Source organism: Alligator sinensis, unplaced genomic scaffold (genome assembly GCF_000455745.1).
Source record: "Alligator sinensis unplaced genomic scaffold, ASM45574v1 scaffold117_1, whole genome shotgun sequence".
NCBI lineage: Eukaryota > Metazoa > Chordata > Crocodylia > Alligatoridae > Alligator > Alligator sinensis.
The window spans coordinates 467,878-475,646 of NW_005841855.1; positions in this window are offsets into that span (position 1 = coordinate 467,878).

Here is a 7,769-nt window from a genome sequence, read left to right on the forward strand (position 1 = left end):
CCTGAGGGACTCCACTACCCACCTCCCCCCAAGTCGAGTATGATCCATCCACCACCACCCTCTGAGTGCGACCCTTCAGCCAATCTGCAATCCATCTGACCGTGTAGGCATCTATGCCACAGTCGCCTAGTTTACTAATTAGGATGGGGTGAGAGACGGTGTCAAAGGCCTTGCTGAAGTCCAGAAAGACTACATCCACCGCGACACCTGCGTCCATGGCCTTTGTGACCTGATCATAAAAGGCAATCAGGTTGGTCTGACATGATCTCCCCCTAATAAATCCATGCTGATTGCCCCTGAGCATCATTTCTGATGCCGGCCCATCACAAATGTGCTCCTTGATGATCTTCTCAAAGAGTTTCCCCAGGATTGAGGTAAGACTGACGGGCCTATAATTGCCCGGGTCCTCCCTTTTCCCTTTTTTGAAGATGGGGACCACATTAGCTACCTTCCAATCGTCTGGCACCTGGCCCAAGCACCACGATCGCTCGTAGAGCCGTGCCAGGGGCCCTGCAATAACCCCAGCCAGCTCCCTCAGCACCCTGGGGTGGAGAGCATCCGGACCCGCTGACTTGAACGCGTCCAGCCCCTCCAGAAGCTCTCTAACCCGGTCCTCCCCAACCTGAGGTCTGAAGGCGATCCCCTCGCGTCTGGCTTCTATCACAGCAGGGAAGTCCCGGTCCCTGCACAAGAAAACGGAGGTGAAGAATTGGTTAAAGAGGTCCGCTTTATCCTCTGACGCAACCACCAGATTGCCCAGCATATCCTGCAGGGGCCCCACATTGCCCGGCGCCCTCTTCATCCTCCCAATATATTTGAAAAAGGACTTTTTGTTATCCTTAATCCTGGACGCTAATCCGAGCTCTATATCCGCCTTGGCCTTCCTAACAGCCCGCCTGCAGGCCTGAGCAGAGGAGGTATACTCCTCTTTGGAGATTACACCCCCCTTCCACCGGGCGTACGCCGCCTTTTTGGCAAGCAGGCATTCCCGGACACCCTTGGTGTCTTCCCTCTCTTAGTCAGGTAGATCCCATCTCTTTCCAGCAATCCTTCTTAAAAGACCATCCCATGGTTGAAGAAGCCAAAGCCCTGTTGGTGACACCACCCATGCAGCTAGTGTTGATCTGCAGGATGCACCTGCTCCTGCCTGGGCCCTTTCCCTTGACTGGAAGTATTGACAAGAACACGACCTACGCCCCAGACCTCCTCACCCTTGCACCCAGAGCCCGGTAGTCACTTTTGATATGCTCAGGGTCTCCCCTGGCTGTATTAATGGTGCCCATATGGATAAGCAGCATGGGGTAGTAGTCAGAGAGCGAGATGAGTCTTGGTAGTCCCTCTATGACATCTCGGATCTAGGTTCCAAGCAAGCAGCAGACCTCCTGAGACAACAGGTCAGGTCAGCAGATGGCTCCCTCTGTCCCCCGCGGAAGGGAATCTCCAACCACCACCACCCATTGCTTCTTCTTGGTGGCAGTTGTCTCGATTCTTCCTATCTTGGTGAGGCCTGGCCTGTCTTCTTCCACCAGTGGAACGTGCTCCTCCCTCTCTGCTGTTAGGGCTGCATATCTGTTCTCCAGACGAACCGTTGCAGGTGGAGGTGAAGATATCTACTTGCTGCCAGAAGCCACAAGCCTCCAGCTTCCACCCTCTTGGGTGTCCATGTCCTCTCTCTTCTCTAGAGCTGTGTCTGGCATTTCTTCCTCCAAGGTCCCGGAGGTCTTCTTCAGCACTGAATCAATGAATTCCTCATGGTGGAGGATGCTTCATAGCCTTGCTGCCTCCTCCTGTAGTTCTCTTGCCTGTTCCCTGAGAGACATCACCAGGAGAAACCTCTTACCACAGGCACTCCCTGACCTGGCCATCACTGGAAAGAACCTGCAAGCTGCAGTCCCCACAGCACCAAGCCTGGACCTGGGTGAAAGCCTCAGTGGTGAGTGGTCCTGCCTGAACAGAAACCTCACAGTTGCAAGCAGAGGCAGTGGCAGTGGCTCTGGCATTGCAGTATTCTCCGGTTATTTCCCTGGGTCTCTCAATCTGCCTTCTCTCTCTTACTGTTCTTCTTTCAAGCACACCTTCTAGGGAACTTGTCTGCAAGCTCCTTGTTTATCACTCGTTGGCTCCAAAAGGCTCCTTTTTTTCCTGCTTCCTTACACCAAGCTGAAAGGCTTGCCCCTCAAAAAGGTGGGGTGGGTTTCACAAACTGACCTGCAAACTGATTACCCTGTTTGCAGCCCCTGATCACTGGTTTCTTGTTTGCCTGGGGAGTCTCCTTTTATACCCTCCTGGGCCTAAACTGGCTTTGCCCCCATGTTGGGGCTTCTGTCAGGCCCAGGCAGCAATCACTCAGTTACATAGGTCTTATAGCCAAGCTCTTCAGGCAGCAAGAAATTTGTAACAATAATAGAGGTGTAAGGAATATAAAAAGAAATATTTCACTGGAACTAACTATCTGCCTGGTCAGCTTGAGGAAAGAAGAGACAAGGAAAGGAGAGAATGCCAACCACAGTGACCTGCAGGATCCTTCAGCAACTGGCTACTGCCTTGGACTACCCTGCTGTAATTGGTGACTATATATATTTGCCAGAGTTGTTCAAGTTACTGTTGGCTTATTGCTTTGGTGTGTTATTATAAATATCTGGAATTAATTTTGTCTGTATAGAGTAGACCACTTTTGTCCTACCACGTTACTTCCCAACCAGACCTTTACTCTTGTAGCAGGCAGAAACTGTGTTATAGCACCTAACTGAAAGGCAGTGATAAATGTTATCTGTTTCAATAAAATTCAGTCAAATCCACAGGAACATTTTACTGACCTGCTGTCTCTTCAGCTGTGGGAAAACTTAAATTTATGCTAAATATTATTCTCCTCCTACTTAGACAATATTGGGAACACTGGGTCACAAGTCTGTCCCCTTTACCTTGGACTATCATGGATTATTTCACTTTGGACTAAAAGGGGAAGCAACAAAACTCTGTCACTATCTTTGAGACAATATTTGGGTCTCTCTGAAGTCAACAACAAAACATGATTGTTCCATTGGATTCTAATTCCTGGGATTAATAATTTGGCTATGGATCTTGAACCACAGAATTGAGAGGATCCTTGGCAATGACAGGATTGGGCCCTTAGATCAGGAGTCAGCAATATATGGTTCATAGGCTGGATCCACTGAATGTGGTCTACAGTGCTGGACAGCTTCATCCTTTTTGTGGATGGGAAGCATGGTGGGGCTTTGCCATGGTTGACTGGTGCCCCCTGAGTCTGAGGAGTCACCCGCAGAAGCTGCCAGCGGTGTCCGCGGTGGGGATGGGGCTCGCAAGCACCCACAGAAGCCACTGGTTGCATTAGCAGCAGGGATGGGACTGGCAAGCACCTGCAGAAGCTGCCAGCAGCAGGGACGGCCCTGTCAGAGAGGGCATGTGCCCCCCCATACCCCTCCCCACCAGCCACCTATGGGCTTTGCCCACAGCTTTGCCCGTGCTGTGGTTAGGCAACAGGAGGTAGGAGGGTTGCCATGCTGTTGCTGGGCAGTGGGGATGAGTGGCAGTGAAGGTACTGTCTCACTTCAGACCAAAGCTGGGTTGATCCAGTCTGCCACTGCAAATCCTTGTGTTAATGGGGAAAAAAATATATATATCCTCAATTAAGCAAATGGGATTGTTAATCCCAATTAAGGATCCTGCTGTAAAAGGGGTGAAGCCTTCACCCTCACTAGTCATAATCCTGCAGCCCGGCTGTAGTTATCAGAATATAATTAATTGGTGAATCAATGGCAACCACACAAGCTAGAAGGGTAACAACAAGAACTGTATTTAATAACAAACAATATACACAATAACAGTCAACCCCAATACCAGCAATAACAAACAACAATGCCAATGCTAGATCCAACAGAGGGTGCTGGAAAGCAAGAGCCAGCTCTCACATTCACTGCAGAGAGCACCACTCACGCAGATCCGCACACTACAAAGACATTGGTCCCCTGGACCTGCACTCTGCATACACTCACCAAGCAACTCGCATAGACTCAACTGCGGGCTCCGGAGCAGACCCTGGCACACTCTCGGGTGCAGCCCCAGACACACCCTCACCCAAACAGTCATGAATGGTGTGTGCCCCTAGCGGCTGGGGGGGGCACAGCTGTGCTGGCGGTGGCAGAAGCACGATGGCAGCAGCAGGAGTCGAGTGGTAGTAAGCGGGGGAGTTCCTGCAGACGCCGCCAGCACTGTTGGCGGTGGGGGGTGGCGAGCACTGACCAAGCGTTTGCGACCACCCGCAGGCACCACCAGTGCTATAAGTGACAGTCAGTGGTGATCGTGGACTGCCCACAGACACTGTCGATAGTGTTGGCAGTGGGGTGGTGAGTGGCGACCGCCCACAGGCACCGCTGGCAGTGTCGGCAGCGTTTTTTTGCAGGGGGTGCACCGCCACTCTCAGGGGGTGCATGTGCACCCGCGTACACCCCCTATGTATCGTCTCTGCAAACAGTCTCTCATCCACAGACCCTCTCCTCAGGGCCACTCTGGACCACGCTGGCCTTTGGCCTCCCTGGCCCTCTAGACACAGGTGCTCCAGACTCGATGGTGACCGACAGACAAACCACACCAGCACACACTCAGTTGCACACAGTCTCACACAGCAGCCCAGTCACACACAGAGCCTCGGGTACAAGTCCTTTCATGGCCCTCAATCATACCACATTTCTGAACCAAACAAACTCTTAGGGCCTATGTCAATCATTTCTCCAACCTACAGATGTGCTTGTCAGTGGTAATGTCGATACATGTTTATCAGTCTGTCAAGCTGTATCCAATCACGGTACCAATCACCTGAGTGTGGTTCATGTCTTTTGCAACGTTGATGCCAAGTCTATTTATCACCTGTGCGCCAACTGAGCATGCTTTAAGTTCAGAAAGTCAGACAGTTTAATAGTTCAGGCTTTCTGGAGCCTTCTTGAAAAAACACTGCTGAGCATGCACAACTTTTAAGCAAGGCCGGGAACACTGAAGCTTATAACCTAACACTTGAGCATGAATGACCACTGCATTAGATAACTGGGTATAATTTTACTATGTATGAAGTATGAATTCTAGACACTGCATAAAAAGGAGAATGAATGTAATCTTTTATGTCACATTTCTACAAAAGGTATAACAGAAGCTAAATCCTACAGCAATAGTAATAGTTCATATTATAATAAATTATTTATTTAAAAAGGAAGGAAGCTATTGTTCAAACCAGGATTTCTGATGTCAATAAGCACAAATCAGACTGCAGGATAGACAAAGAAGACACTCTGGGGGACTCTCTGGCTAGGGACAGATGTTACAGGTAAACTGGTTTAAGTGATCAGAAATTGGTTTAAACCTGTAACAGAACAGATGTTCAGTGTACATGAGCCAGTTTGAAAATGGCTGACACTGGTTTGAGATAAACCTGGTTGAATGTAGTATCAGACTTAACTGATTTGGCTCAAACTGGTTTATGCAATGTCTTCACAGACCCTTTGCTGGTTTAAGATAAACCAGACTCCCCCAACATCCCGACGTGGTCTCTGGGCTGGGCTCTCTGCTTCATAGCAGGGCTGACCCCTCCCCTCTGCTCCCTGAGCAAAGCTCCTCTGGCACAGACTTGCAGACACAGCAGGGTTTGCTGGCTTCCCTGTGTCCTGCTCCCCTTCCCTCTCCTCTCACCGCTTGCTGCTTAAGCAGAGCTCCCTTCATCTCCTCTCCCACAGCATGGTCCATAGTCAGCACATGGTATGCTAGCTTGAGCTGTATAAGGCTCCAGCAGAGACTGCAGACATAGCAGGGTCTTCTGGCTTCCTCCTGCCATACTCCCCTCACTGCTCAAGCAGGAAATCACCCCCTCCCTCCCATCTCCCACAGCACAGACCCCGGGCACACAGACCCGAGGCATGTGGTATGCTAGCTAATGCTGAGAGGTGTGTGTGTGTGTGTCTTCAATTTCATTGGAACAGGCAGGCAGACAGAACAGGGCTTTTGGATCTAATCAACAGGTCACCCTGGTAAGCTGTTTAAGAAGAGTTTGAAGAAATGGGAGAGAGCTATTGTTTTGCTAATTGGGTGATAAAGACTCTTATCAGCACCAGGCTACCTGGCTTGCCTGTCAGTTTGCTGCAGACAGTCTGACAGGCAGGGAGGGAGACTGAAAAGCTCTATATCATCAACAGATGCATGCACTGCATATTTCCCCTTGCCTCAGAGTGCTAGCAAAGGTCTGGGGGCTGACAACTCTCCCACCCCTTGAGCAGCCAGCGGGAAAAAGCCTGGAATGGTGCAGGCAGACTTCCCTAATGAGAATGTCCTGCCAGGACCTGGCCATAGCCCCCTCAACTCAACTCTGTGCAAGGGAAGGGAAAGCTGCTCTAGCACCCCCCAGCTTCTAGCCTGAGCCACTGCAGGCATGTGCCTGCATTTCCTCAGTCCAGAGAGAATGTCTGTCCAGTTTCCAACCAGTTCAGCCTAGCCAGGTTAGACTAACCTGCAAAGGTTGAATCAATTCAGGCTCTGGCTTTTTGAATATTTGTCCCTAGCCTCTGATATTTATTTTTGGGGCTGTCCTTGCTATATAATTCATCCTCCATGTCACTGTTGCAATAGTTGCTTGGCCCCAGGAAGGCCCCTGCATATCCCAACACCCTAATCCTCTCCTAAGGGAAGGAATCATGGACCTCAGGTAGGGTTAGGCCTCGAGTGCGCCATCCTGCAGCACCTCCACCTCCAGAACCTCCTCCTGAGGTTCTGGTTGAATTTCACCCCTCACCTTTTTGTTTTTGGTCACCCCATCTGTGGCCCCACCAAGTCCCAGGACCTCCTGGTTAACCTCCTCCTGACCCTGGCCAGGTGGGCCCTATACTTGACCAGGAAGGAGGTTCTGATTGGGAAGGTGCCTGGAGACTGCGGGGCTGCTTTCCTCTCACTTGTCCGTGCACGTTTCTGGGCACAGCCCAGTAGGCAGCATCCACAGGCTCCTTGGATGCCTTTGAGGACCAGTGGGTGCAACCTGGGGGACTCTCTGTGTCCCCCTCTTTTCACATTTTGAACTTTTGACCCCCACATCACTCCTACCCTTTTCTTCCTTAGTTGTCCCACAAAAAAAAAAAAAAAATTTGTTGTATCTTTCAACCTTTGGCCCCACACAGTGGGAGCTATTAGTTAAGTAAGTGGGCCTTGAGGCCCACAATCTCTGGAAGATGCAAATAGACAGGTGGGGCTAGGTGGCATAGTGCTCAAACTGGATTGTTTCTGAGCATGTGCAAAAGCCCACATGTTGATGTCTGGGGATTGTGGCATTCTAAAATGTAGATGCCTAAGGGAACTGGTGGCTGCTGAAGCTGGGCCAATGTGGTTTGTTCTTGGAGTTTAGATGCCCAAATTATGTATAACTCCTTCTTAGGTGTGTCTCACTTCCATCCTTGGCAAAGTCTTTGAAAAAATTATCAAGGCTCACATTTGTGAGAGCCCGGCAGGACAAATTATGCTGAGGGGGAACCAGCACGGGTTCGTGGCAGGCAGATCATGCCTGACCAATCTAGTTTCTTTTTATGACCAGGTTACGAAACGCCTGGACACAGGAGGAGGGGTGGATGTCGTATACTTAGACTTCAGGAAGGCCTTCGATACGGTATCCCACCCCATACTGGTGAACAAGTTAAGAGGCTGTGACTTGGATGACTACACAGTCCGGTGGGTGGAGAATTGGCTAGAGGGTCGCACCCAGAGAGTCGTGGTGGATGGGTCGG